The sequence below is a fragment of the Gopherus flavomarginatus genome, chromosome 5, assembly GCF_025201925.1.
Source record: "Gopherus flavomarginatus isolate rGopFla2 chromosome 5, rGopFla2.mat.asm, whole genome shotgun sequence".
NCBI lineage: Eukaryota > Metazoa > Chordata > Testudines > Testudinidae > Gopherus > Gopherus flavomarginatus.
This window is the reverse complement of record NC_066621.1, coordinates 54,725,809-54,739,952: the sequence shown is the minus strand read 5'-3', so window position 1 is coordinate 54,739,952 and position 14,144 is coordinate 54,725,809. Positions and strand designations below refer to the sequence as shown.

Genomic DNA, 14,144 nt, shown 5'->3' with positions numbered 1-14,144 from the left:
ATACCTTGAAGACCTCTAGAATCTCAAGTAAAGTACAGAGTGAGATTTAACATAAGGACAGCCATACTAGGTCAGACCAAAGGTCTACCTAGCCCAGTATCCTGTCTTCTGACAGTGGCCAATGTCAGGTGCCCAGAGGGAATGAACAGAACAGTTAATCATCAAGTGATCCATCCCTTGTCACCCATTCCCAGCTTCTGGCAAACAAAGGCTACGAACACTATCCCTGTCCATTCTAGCTAATAGCCATTGATGGACCCTATCCTCCATTAACTTATCTAGTTTTTAACCCTGTTATAGTCTTGGCCTTCACAACGTATTCTGGCAAGGAGTTCCACAGGTTGACTGCGAGATGTGTGAAAAAATACTTCCTTTTGTTTGTTTTAAACCTGCCACCTATTAATTTCATTTGGTGACCCCTAGTCCTTGTGTTATGAGGAGGAATAAATAGCACTTCCTTATTTACTTTCTTCACACCAGTCATGATTTTATAGACCTCTATTATACCCCCCTTAGTCATCGCTTTTCTAAGATGAACAGTTCCACTCGTATTAATCTCTCCTCATACGGGAGCCATTCCATACCCCTAGTCATTTTTGTTGCCCTTTTCTGAACCTTTTCGAATTCTAATACATCTTTTTTTGAGATGGGGTTACCACATCTGCACGCAGTATTCAAGATGTGGGCGTACCATGGACTTATATAGAGGCAATCTGATATTTTCTGTCTTATCAGCTATCCCTTCCTTAATGATTCCCAACATTCTGTTTGCTTTTTTGACTGCCACTTCTCATTGAGAGGATGTTTTCAGAGAACTATCCACAATGACTCCACGATCTCTTTCTTGAGTGGTAACAGCTAATCTAGATCCCATCATTTTATATGCATAGTTGGGATTATGTTTTCCAACGGGCATTACTTTGCATTTATCAACATTGAATTTCATCTGCCATTTTGTTGCCCAGTCACACAGTTTTGAGAGATCCTTTTGTAGCTCTTCGCAGTCTGCCTGGGACTTAACTATCTTGAGAGTTTTGTACCATCTGCAAATTGCAACCTCACTGTTTACCCCTTTTTCCAGATCATTTATGAATATGTTGAATAGGACTGGTCCCAGTACAGATCCCTTGGGAACAGCACTATTTATCTCTCTCCATTTTGAAAGCTGAGCATTTATTCCTACCCTTTGTTTCCTATCTTTTAATCAGTTAACAATCCATTAGGGGACCTTCCTTCTTATCCCGTGACAGCTTTATTTGCTTAAGAGCCTTTGGTGAAGGACCTCCTCAAAGGCTTTCTGTTTGTTTTGGATCAGTTGAAACAGTTTGTTCTCAAAAATTAAAAATGTTTTGTTCTGATTTCAACTTTTTATATTATAATGTAATATATAAGAATTTTATAATATAATAAAATAAATTTTGAAACAAAGTAGTTTTGAATAAATAAGTCAAAATGTCTTGCTCTAATAAGGTCAAAACAGAACATTTTGACCTTATCGGAAAACTTCTTTTGAAATTTTTTTCAAAAACAAATTTTGATCTGAATCAACATGTCCCCACAAAAAGTTCTAGTTTCAGTTAAACAGCATTTTCCAACAGAAAACCATTATGTTGAAAAATATTCAGCCAGCTCCATCACTAATGCAGAGCTATGTGAAAATGATCAATTGCTACTGTGTCGCACCCATCTCTTTTCTGAATTTAAGCAGTCATCAAGTTGTCTTGTGTGTATTGTGGCTATTATGCACTGTACTAATTCAAATTTCAGTGCATCCTTCATCCAGTCTTCACCTTTTCACTTTCCTGGATCACCACTCACTTTTTTTGGTTCTCAGATCTCCAGATCCTGCAGAAAGAGTCCTGCACAATTCTTTGCCTTCCTTGCTTATGCATCCAAACATGTGTTTCTCCATGCTTATTCATGTTGAAACTCTGGTCTGATATGGTTAACATCAACCATAATGGGGCACAAAGAATTTTCCTTTGCTTGATTCCAGGACCATTTCTACCCATGCTCCCATTAACACTCTCCCCTTAGGCAACTACAAACTAGTCCTCAGTATAGGAGGGCATGCAAGTGACCATCAAGAAATTCTTTCACAACAAACTACAAACATTACTCCCTACTTCCAATGTATTTTGCCTGATCTCTACAAGCAACACAACTAAATTCCTTGAGTCTATTTCTTGTCTCATCTTCCATGGCCGTCCCCATAAACTGCTCTAATATGTATTACTGTTAATAATGAATATTTATATAAAATGCGCCATTGAAGTCAATGGAAATTTTGCCATTGACTTCAATGGAGCAGGATGGTGCTCTTACCATCAAAACTTTGTGTGGCGTTTTACAGAAAAGACATTCACATATGGATATTGTTTGTAGCGCCACCTATAAGTTTGCTTCACATCTTCTATTTTAAGACCCTATTTTCAGTTGCATGTAACTCTGACAAACAGCAACTGTTTGAGCTGAAATTTTCCATGCTAGGTGTCTGCCTGAGGCTAATTTTTTTTTGAAAGCTTCAGTAAAAATGGTTCAGCTGGTTCAGAGAACAAAATTAGAGGGAAAAGTGTTATTTTGTCAATGTTTAAAACAGTCATACAACTGTTTCATCTAGAGGCTCTCGCACACCTATGATTTGGAGCAGGTATTGAACTTTGGCGATGGAATAGGGGTGTTACCCAGATGCTTAGTTGAGGTTTGTCACCCTGATTCCATCTGTACCAGACATGCTCCATCACAGTGCTGCAGAGACTAAGCAGGACTTTGCCTACAATTGTTCTTCCCAGCTGCCTGGGGCTGCAGTGGTGTCAGGCCCTGGAACTGAGGGCAATTCTAAGTGCTCCTTCAGCTGATGCACAGGCAGGGTGGAGAAGGCAGCAGCCTGTCTGCAATACAGAGATATAAGGAGTTTACAGGTCAGGAAGACAGACAGGAGTGACAGGTGGAAGGAGCATCATCCATCCTGCACAGTGAATGAGGAAAGGATCCTGTGCAAAAAATACTATGCAATCCTGTAAATAAAGATTGTATCATAATGCACATACATGAGGAGGCCACATTAAAGTTCCACAGGCTACCTTAACGCTGGCATCTCCTAACTTTTGAAAGCTTGACTTTACACCCTTAGCTTTCTTTTTAATGTAGGGAGGTTTTTTTTTTTAAATGTAATAATACATGTCATTCTGTTCAATGGGCCAGATTCTACCACTTTTACTCATACTGAGAATTATTCCTGATTTCACTGGGACTAGAATAAGGTACTACTGCCATGCTTACTCGTGTTGAAACTCTGGTCCAGTATGGCTATAAAGACTTAACGGTGCAACCCTTTCTCTAGTGCAGTCAGGGGTGGCTCCAGGCACCAGCTCAGCAAGCACATGGCTGGGGCGGCAAGCCACGGAGGACAGCCTGCCAATCGCTGTGAGGGTGGTAGTCAGGCAGCCTTTGGCGGCACTTCGGCAGCAGGTACGCTGAAGGCGCGGGCAAATCACCTGCAGATACACTGCTGAATCCATGTGACCAGCGGACCGCTCGCAGGTGGGCCACCGAAGGCCACCTGACTGCTGTGCTTGGGGCGGCAAAAAACATAGAGCCACCCCTGAGTCATGGGTGAGGACATGCTCACCTGTTTTCATTAATGGGACTCTTTGTGTCACTTTATCAGGTTTTCCTATGGTAGCCTCCTTGGGGCAAAGAACACTTTATTTTGCCTCTAAAGTGCCATGCATACCTATGACACTGTAGAATAATAATAGCATATACTGATAGACTGAGTGTAATTGCCTCAATCATCTCATTATTGCTTTTTTAAAAACACTGATTAGATGATACACATAAAAGTATAGGATTCCTGAGGGAAATAAAGATGTTTTCACACACAGAATGGAACAAATCCTGTCCTTTCACAACTATTAACTTATGTGTTTGCTCCACCTACTGGGCAAACAAAATCATCATCCAGGGGACAATATGGGGTAGAGTTTTCAAAAGGATCAGAACTGGCTTAATGCTGCTTTCACTGAAGTCCTATGGGCTTTAATAGGAACAGAGCTAGGTCAGCACACAGAGCTTTGGAAATCCCACTCGCAGTCAGAAAAATTAAAATAGGTGGAGCCTCCAGTCTGGTCACCTAAATTTTTGAAGGACTACTCACTACATGGTTCCCACTACTGTCTACTTGACCCATTCTTAAATAATCTGACCCACACTAGAGTTGTGGAGGTGTACATGGCACCTTAGCATACATGGCAGATGCTCCGTGGCACCATTGCTCGCCACAGCTGCAAAGCTGTGGAGGAATGGGCCAAGGAGTGATGCTCATTATCCTCCTTAAAGCCTAAGAGATAAATTTGAAGGGGCACTAACTTATGTGGTCTCCTTCACTCTGGAAAATAATATTAGCTCTGGCAGCATGACTGCAATGGAGCTCCTGGGAAGCGCAGCAGGAGGGCTCAGAAATGGTGTGAAGGCACAGGGCTTCTGTGCAAAGGGAGCTGGACTTGTTCATGGACTCTGGAGGATCTGAACAAGTCCAGCTCCCTTTGCACAGAAGGTTCTGAGGAATCTGCAGAGAATCACTGCTTGTTTTAGGCAGGTGGGATAGGTGAGTGATCCCTGCCCCCCAGTGGAATGATTCTAGGAATCTCAGTAATAGAATCTTTGCAAGGTTCTCACTCATCTCAGTCCTGCCTCCCATGACTATTTTTGTAGGTCCAGGCCTCAGTGTGTAACTATTTAACCATAAACATGGAATTTTAATCTCTTTGCACTTTTGTGTTTATCCCATGTATAATCTGTACAAAATAAACAATTTCCATTTAGAATAAGTTATTTTCCATTGGGTTAAATGGAGCCTTGGTGAGACTCAAGATAAATCGATCCCAAATAAAATAAATTTCAAGCCTAGTGCTACACAAAATATCCTCACAGCCTTGTGAGCCTTGCAAGTTGCAGAAAACTGTAGTTCATAGAAATCCATTGTATTCAGAGAAAGGATGAACCTAGTGTGATGGAGTACAATGCCACATTGAAAAATCTCAGTTCTGCAGCGCCACTTGGAGTTAGGTCTGGTTTAAACAGAATTTTTTTGCACTAGTATAACTCATGTCAATTAGGGGCGTGGTTTATGTTTAAACTAACATAGTTATACTGGCATAAATGTACTTTATGCTGGTATAGCTTATTCTCCTCTTGGGCATGGTCTAAACGGCAGGGAGGGGGTTGATGTAAGATACGCAACTTCAGCTACAGGAATAGCATAGCTGAAGTCGACTTATCTGATTTTGACTTACCTCCCGTTCTCATGGTGTGGGATCGACGGCCGCAGCTCCCCCGTCGACTCTGCTTCCGCCACTCGCCCTGGTGGAGTTCTGGAGTCGACGGGAGCATGTTCGGGGATCGATATATCACGTCTAGATGAGACACAATATATCGATCCCCAATAGATTGATTGCTATCTACCAATCCAGCGGGTAGTCTGGATGTACCCACAGTATGGGAATAGGCTATAGCAGTAGAACTGCATCCACACCAGAAGGGCCATACTGCTTTAATCATGCCAGTGTCGTTAAAGCAGTACACCTTTTGTGTTTAGACAACCCCTTAGAGAATTCCCCATAAGTTCTCCCAGACCTAGAGAACTTCAATACCATAGGCACAAAGGAAAGAGGAGAGAATCCATGACTAGGCTGATGTAACTTTCCTATGCAGCCACGTAATCATTTAAAAAAAAATAGCTAAATTCACCACTCGCCTCCCCCAGCACTGGTATGGAAGGCCTCTTGTGACTGATGTTGTACTGTCTCTTTCATCCTTCTTTTTTCTTCCTCAAATATAATATTTTCTCCCTCACATTTTAGATCTTCAAACTTTTCACGCTCTTCCTTGCTGAGCATCAGAACTGAATTGAAAACCAGAGACAACCAATACCTTCCACTTGCAGCCTTGTTAGAAATTTCCCTGACTGACAGTGACAATGCAGAGGGGGACCCAGCCCTGTGTTGAGACAACAGGGGACTATGGCGAAGTATAAACTGACTTCAGCTATATCAACTTTAGCCACTTTCATTCCAAGTGTCCCCACACAGACTTGTACCAAAATAACTAAACTGAATTTAATTCACCCCTTTTGCTATTTTCGTGCCAGTATGAGTGAGGCCTGAGAGTCAAAAGCACCAGAGGGAGAACTCTGCCGGATCAAGCAGAATAAGATGGAGGAAAAATAATTTTTATTTTGGTTCTAGAGAGCATTTTTCATATTCTGTGTAGTCCTGAGTGCAAACATATTGATAATATTAGCAATCATACAGGCTTACATTACAGTTGTTATATACAACATGAGTTCATACCTAACTTTGGATAATTAGAAATTTATCAAGTAATTGTTCCCTGATAATTCTTTCAAAGACCTAAATCCCTCTCTTTAATCAATATGACATAGCTGTATAACTCCTATTGTACCTACCACATGCAGAGCTCAGCTCTCAGCTGTATATTTTTAAAATATGCTTAAGCCACATCTAAGCTGCATATTATCTGAAACACAGAAGGTTTTCTTTCACTATTTCACTAGTGTGCTGCTGCATCATGCTAAAAAATAACCAAAGCAGGGATTCTAAGATTTTTTCATGGGGTGAAACATATCCTAGTAGATAGCTCTGATAGCTGCTTTTTGTTCCAAGAAAAAATGAAAACATCAATTTTTGTCATTTTAAAACTGAAAAGCTTGTGTTACACAACTTTCTGTCACAGAGTGCTCCCTTGCAATGCAGTGGAGCATTGCAACAGCTTTGCCTCAGTTTCCCCTTGGATTTCCATGATTCTACCCAATCACCCATGCCCTCTGGGCTGCTTTGGTGAGCGTGCCCTTTGTCTAAGTCACATTTAGTCCCACACTCAGGCCTGTAAACACTTCTTCCTCTCCTTCTTCACTTTGCCTCCAGGGTTCCTCTAAGAGCCTTCTCACTAAAATCTGTGAAAAGTCCTCTTTGTTCCCTCCTCAGTTCTGGGTGTCCTCCATATTCTCAGGCAAATCCTAGCCTTTTCATTGGCTTTTGGTCCCAGGTTCACTCAGGCTCTTTCTTCAGACCCTTGCCATAAGAGACCTAACAGCCACACCTGCTTTCCTTCACATCTTCCAGTGGAGATACTTTGTGGATCTCCTCAGCCAGCCTGTCACAGAGGACTGGAGCCCTCAGGAAGGAGCAGTCAGCCTGCACACCTCCGCAGTCACCATCCTACTGCTGGTCTTTCTTCCTCTTAAGTCCCACACCTTGTCCAGGTGTGGCAGGGCACGGCTAACCAAATGGGGCTAGCTGGCCCCAAGTCTCCTGGGCCCAAAAGGGCCAGTCCATCCATCACACCTTGGTTTTGGCAGTTGAAAGCCCCAAATTTGTCAGTTTTCAGCAACTAAAATATGAAAATTGTTAAAATATGAACTAAAATGTGAAAACAAAAAGTTCCTTTTTTAAATGAAAACTTGAAAAATCCCATCAAAATGCAACATTTCTTACAGACGTTTCCACTTTGATGAAACAGCCTGTCACAGAGAATGCTTGCCTTGCACCATCCCCTACTGGATGAGCACAGCACAGCAGGTGCTCTCTACCTCAGTTTCTCCTCACACAAGTTTTCTGTCTCTCCGAGAAATTCATATGGCTCAGCCCTCTGGCTGGGTCACTCTCAGAGTTCAGGCCCTTTCCAGGGTAACAAAAGTCCAAAGAAAAGGTACTTCCATCTCACTTGGGTTTTTTTCTCAGTTGCCCCTCTGGGTTTTTTAAGTCTCCCTACTCTGGGATAGGCACTGACCAACAGGAGACTTCCCGACTCTATTACAGGACCCAATTTTCTCCCTGTGGTACTTCCCAGAAACTGAGTTCTCTACCCTTTCATGAGGCCCTGTTGTTGTTCACACTGTCACCTGACCCCAATTAGTCCTGCCCCTTAAGTTCAGAGGCTGCTAATTATGGCACGCCAAGGGCTGATTAGTCCAAGGCCTCCTGGTTCTTAAAGAGGCAGGCCACCCTGTCTCATAGCCATTGTTTGCCTACAACAAATTTAAAATGAAAAATTTCTACCAGCTCCAATAATAAAGGAATTGTCTGAGAGCTCACCTCCTTTCCTGTTTGAGATCATGTGGATCGCCTTCTCTCCTTTTCACAGTTGCTTACATTAAAACAGGGATTCCCAAACTTGGTTCATGGCTCGTTCTGGTTAAGCCGAGACGCTTTATTTACCTGAGAGTCTGCAGGTACGGGTGCTCGCAGCTCCCAGTGGCCACGATTCACCGTTCCCGGCCAATGGGAGCTGCAGAAAGCGGTGGCCCGTCCCGCGCTGCTTCCTGCAGCTCCCATTGGCTGGGAACGGCGAACTGCGACCACCGGGAGCTGCGAGCACCCGCACCTGCGGACACTCCAGGGAAACAAAGCGTCATGTGGCCTGCCAGGGGCTTACCTTGAATGAGCCGCAAACCAAGTTTGGGAACCACTGCATTAAAAGGAAAGGGAAGCATGCATTTTTAGCTGTTTTTAATGGGACACATGGTTTACATGCAGCTTTTGTGTTGGTATAACTAATATCTGTTTTGGGAAAAAGTTAATCACACTATCTCCCCTTTCTATTTGTTCTGCTCCTCTGTCTTCCTCTGCACACACTTCTATGCTGCGTGGTCTCCTTTTCCTCTTTTCTTCTGAACATTCCACACACTTGCTTGGTTTTCTTCTCCTACTGTACATCCTTGTTATTAGGTTTCCTTCTCTGCTGGACATGCTGACCAGCCACTTAATCTTTTTCTACTCTTGCTTTCCTTGACATGTTGTCTGATGTGCTGCTCTCATCAGTCCCCTGCCACTTCTGGCTTTGCAGCTCCAATTCTACTGGTGCATCAAATCCCCAAGGGCCACGCTAGTTTATTTTCCTCCTATTTAGCTGCCATCTCTGGTAAAGGTAGTTAGGAGAGAGGGTCCTCTTTGTCTCCAGTTGCATTTTCAGATCTCCAGCCTCTTCACACAATGCACAATATTGGGTGTGTTCCTAAGGGAGGGAATGTAGGGCAGTAGCTGGGGACTCCCTATGTTGTGGCTATTCCTGGCTGCTGGACTGGCCCAAATTAGGGCAGCCTTCAGGCCACTTCAATCTGCATTAGGGGCCAAAATGGCCCTACCTGCTCCAAGACCGGGAGAGGTGCAGAGGTGACGTAAAGTCACTTCTCCCTGAGCCCTCTGTTGTGCTTAACTCAAGAAGAGGGATAACCTGATCTTCTTGTGTTTCAACCCTGATTTACAAGGACCAATTGTAAGGGTAAAAATCGTTTACTTTTCATGCATATTCTGCCCTTGGCATCTCTGACCAGATTGTAAACAAAGCTCTGCATTCCCAATTTTCATGATGGATTTCATGACCTAGAGCAGTGATTCTCAAACTTTTTGTATTGATGACCCCTTTCACGCAGCAAGCCTCTGAGTGTGAACCTCCTTATAAATTAAAAACAGGGGTTTTAATTTAATTTTTATTTAACAGGGGCTTGGAGCTGTCAGCCCCCACATATGGCCATGCTCAGGGCTGACAGGCCCATGGAGCTGACAACTTGCGACCCCTTGAGGTGTCATGACCCCCAATTGAAAACCCCTGACATAGAGGCTTCAGACTGGAATCAGTATCACCAACTCTTTTTCACATAGACCACAAAACCACCATCTGACTGTACCAATTTTCAGTCACCAGTCAAATCAAAATCAGTGACCTAGAGATTAAAGTCTTCATTATCCCATTACAAATCCCGAGTCAACAAGACCTCATTTTAATTGATTCATGGTCTTAAAACAAAACAAAAAACCAATAATGCAGGCCTTTTCACTGAGTTTAAAGTAACAGCCCTGAAAGATATGCTTCAGGGAGCCATAATTTAGCACCTCCTGATTATTGTACATATTTAACCAGTTATTAGTTAACATATTAAAAACTTTTCAGTCAATGGAACACTGCTTACACCAATGCTGAAATTGAGCCACTCTCTTTAATAGATTGTACCTAGCAGTTCTAATGTACATTATTAGTTAGATAATCTGCTCCAATGAAAACTAATGCTGTGTTAGAAGATGCATAGGCATATAGTGGCCCTACTCCAGGGTAGTCGTTATGGCCTGGAAAAAGAGGGAATGGCCAAACCATTGCTGTGCTTTGTTTGTTTCATGAATTAAAGGCTTCAAATCAAGATTGGATGTATTTTTTAAAAGATATGCACTAGTTCCTCCACAAGATACGTGGCTCACTGCAGGAGTAGTGGGTAAATTCCTATAGCCTGTGCTATTCAAAAGGTCAGACCAGATCATCATATTGGTCCCTTAAAAGATCTATGAATAGTGTCCTGTCAAAACATGCACAGTATTCTTAACGTTAGTGGAAGTCATGTCTGCACACACAGAGAGGACATATAGAGAGGAACTATTTAAATGCTTTTTGAAAGGGTGAACATTTGTTGAACGCTGGGAAGATGCCCTCATTTCAGCATTCCTTTACTTTCTTGTGTCGTTATGTTAGTTTGCTATTTGCTTTTGTTTTAATTCAACTTCCTTCCGATCTATTTTGAATCCTTACATGTTTGAGATCAATAGCACAGTTTCAGGATACTGAAGGGTTAGCCTACTTCTTTATGGGGATAAGTCCCACTCAGGTGAATCCAAAAGCAATAGTTCCTTCTAGGTTGTCTCAAAATGGGTCTTGCCATTCTAGTAGTAATATTAAAACCCTGACTTAAACTTACAAAACCAAGGAAGTTCAGAATTAAGGCTGATACCACCATGGTTTTTTTTGTCCCATTGAGCCCAATTATTACAAACACACAGCATGTGGCATCTCTCATTAAAGAAGTGATATCTGGCCAGGTTTTTAGTATTCAATCAGTTTCCTTCTCCATTACCTTGCATCTTGTGTAGTCATTTACAATATGCAAAGTGAGAGTGCTGTGTGTGTAAAATGGAGCGACAGTGTTTTTTGCAAGGTGCAAATCAATGGAGAATTAGGCTGTATAGTGCATTCTATATACCTGTCAATACAACCAATGCATAGTAGAAAAATTCTTAAAGGCTGTAACAGCATTAAGTTAGATAATACCTTTATTTTGCCTTTACATTTCAAGAAAGAGAACTTACATCATGATTAAAATAAGATAGTCATGATGATTGTTTCAAATGTCTGTTTTTGTATACTTTTCCCTTTTCATTATTCATACTAATCTCAAACCCTTTCTTTTCAAGAGAATTCTCATAGATATGAGTATCTGAAAAAGCAGCACAAAACAGAGAAGAAACAAGAAAACATGAAAAGGATAAGTGTTCTTCATTCAGAAAAATCAAGAAGTCACAGTAAAAAGGTCAAAACTTCAAATGTTTCAGTCAAATTCCTTGACTATACAAACATTTAGAAAGGCAGAAACCACTTCAAGGAATAATCATCATGAGAAATGATTTAGGATAAAAAAAACAAAAGGGCTAAAACTGAGTTTATGATAAAAGATCATTAAACCTTTTCTCAGACTGCATTTTTGGAATAAAAAAGTGTAGAGATTTAGCTAAATAATGCAGATGGGTGAAATTTCAGAAGCAGTTGGCTTTACCATGAGACAGCAATTTAGAACAATGAACAGCCTGTCAATTCTCCTTATTCACTTGGTTTTAGAAAGTGGCTAGTGCCGCCTATTATGGAGGCACCTTAAGCTGATCCTTACCACATAATATCAACAAACCCAAGCCAGACAGTTAGATTAGCAGCAAAACACCATCTGTTCATATTAATACATATAATCAAAGTCTAACACATTCACAGTAACATATTCAGGGATTTTATTTTTATTGTTCAGACTTTGCCTTTATCTGAGAAACACAAATGGAGTTCTGAACTACTGTGTGCTTGGCTCAGAGCTCCTGTGAAGATTCACAAGAGACAATGAATCAATGTGAAATACTATGGCAATTAAATATGAAGTGAAGCTCTCGCTGCCCTTCCCACTTGTACTTTCACCAAGAAGAATGAATGGGTTGCCTTAACAAGCTTTGATCTTCCAAGAGCACAGCATCTAAGTGCATTTCTGAATCAAGGTTGACTGAAAATAACCTTACCTAGACTGCATCAAATGATTGGCATTGGTTTGAGACAACTGGTGAATAGGAGACAGATGATTAGTAGTACTGTATGAATGTTCTAGTGCAACAGCTTATACAGTTGCCATTAAGTTCATTACTGTTCAATCACATTAGTATCTTCCAGATGTGACTGTCCTCTGTCTTGCTTTCCCTGTTCTTGCAATGAATGAAGAGAACACCTCTAATGAACTGAATCCAGGTTGAGAATGCATCAGCTGTCCATGCTCCCCTTTCCAAATGTCTAGAACAGCTCATACAACTAGCTCCTGAATGATACATTAAGATCTGCGTCTGGTGTTCCTCTCCTAGCAAATTCCTGATGGAGAAGGGAAGTTGTTGATTGACCACAGTCCACAACAAGTGTGCCTCAGGCTTTTATCTCTTGGCGAATTTTTCCTTGACACCTGCCATGAAGGAGAGCTACAAAATTAAGATCTTGGAGTAGAATCACTCTCTCTATATCAGTAGATGGGACTAATCTAACAGTGACTCTGATTTAGTAGATGGATACAGATGTACACATGAACATTTGTTTAAATCTTAAAAAAAAAAAGTCTAGGTGAGTTACCTGAATTGGGAAGGCCAATTGTGACTATTTAGCCTGTGATGCACATGAACCTTCAGGAGCGGAAGGAGATAGTAAGTAGGTGCACTTTTTTTATTTTATTCAATTTAAACATAAAATTAAGAAGTATCTAATCTGATGCATTTTGGGAAAATATTAAATACAATCCACAGAAGCCAGCATGTCCAGCAACTTACTCCCCACATAATCAAAATTAGCCAGACAAAATATATCATCCTATTCACAAACATCAACCCTTACCGCACTCCCCTCCAGTTAGATAGTTTAAGCATTCTTATTTCTGATAAAGAGAGGTCCAGCATAACGCTTGATAGACATTTTCATTCACAATTTTCTCTTTTTCACCCAGTTAAGATGTGTGTGTGAACAAGCAGGAGGAACAAGAAATGATGCACATTTTTCTACTCTTCATATGGTATTTGTGATAGTGTGCCCCATAAGGCTTTATGGAAATATGCTTATGAATGTATATATGACAAAACTAGAATATGTTTTTTTTGCTACATATGCCATGTAACATATCTATGTAAAGGTTATGATTTACTGAGTCTATTAATCCTATTTCTTTGCATGTATCATTTTTGTACTTGAAGTTAGGAATATCAGCTGTATACTTGCTTGATAGCCTTAGTAAAGCATTTGGTTGGCTTCTTGAAAAAGGGGTGTGCAAATTAAGTGCCCCATCAAGAACCACTTAGGCCAACAATGAACTTGAAGATGCCAATCCACATCGGAACCTTCCCAGGAATGTGGTTTGGCAGGTAAGAAACTCAGTCATGCATGGACATGTGACTTGCCCATGTGACTCCAAAACTCCATGTTGGAGCTGGACTTTGCATAGGACAGAAGAGGGGGGTCTCCACCCACAAGAGAAAGTCTACTTAAACCCCTGGGAGACCCCTCCATTTGGTCTTCAGCTGGCTGAAGAGCCTCTCCACCCCCAAGAATACCTGAAAGAGACTGGAACAAAGGACAGTAACTACAAAGGGTGTGCGTGATTGCTGGACTCTGACTAGAAGGAGACTAGTCTGTAAAAGGAACCTTACTGGAACTGGTGAGATTTTTATCTGTGCTCAGTTGTCTTACTGTATTAGACTCAAACTTGTGTGTTCTATTTTATTTTACTTGGTAATTCATTTTGTTCTGTCTGTTACTGCTTGGAACCACTTAAACCCTACTTTCTGTATTTAATAAAATCACTTTTTACTTATTAAATAACCCAGAGTGTGTATTAATACCTGGGTTGGAGACGGGGTGGGGGGCAAACAGCTGTACATCTCTCTCTCTCAGTGTTATAGAGGGCGAACAATTTATGAGTTTACCCTATATAAGCTTTATACAGGGTAAAACGGATTTATTTGAGGTTTAGACCCCATTGGGAGTTGGGCATCTGAGTGTTAAAGACAGGAACACTT

General features: G+C 41.3%; 1 protein-coding gene across 1 annotated transcript in view; it reads right to left on the bottom strand.

Annotated features, from left to right (window-relative positions):
• USH1C (USH1 protein network component harmonin) overlaps nucleotides 1–14,144 on the bottom strand; it is a 102,130-nt gene that overhangs the window by 73,678 nt on the left and 14,308 nt on the right. The window lies entirely within an intron of this gene.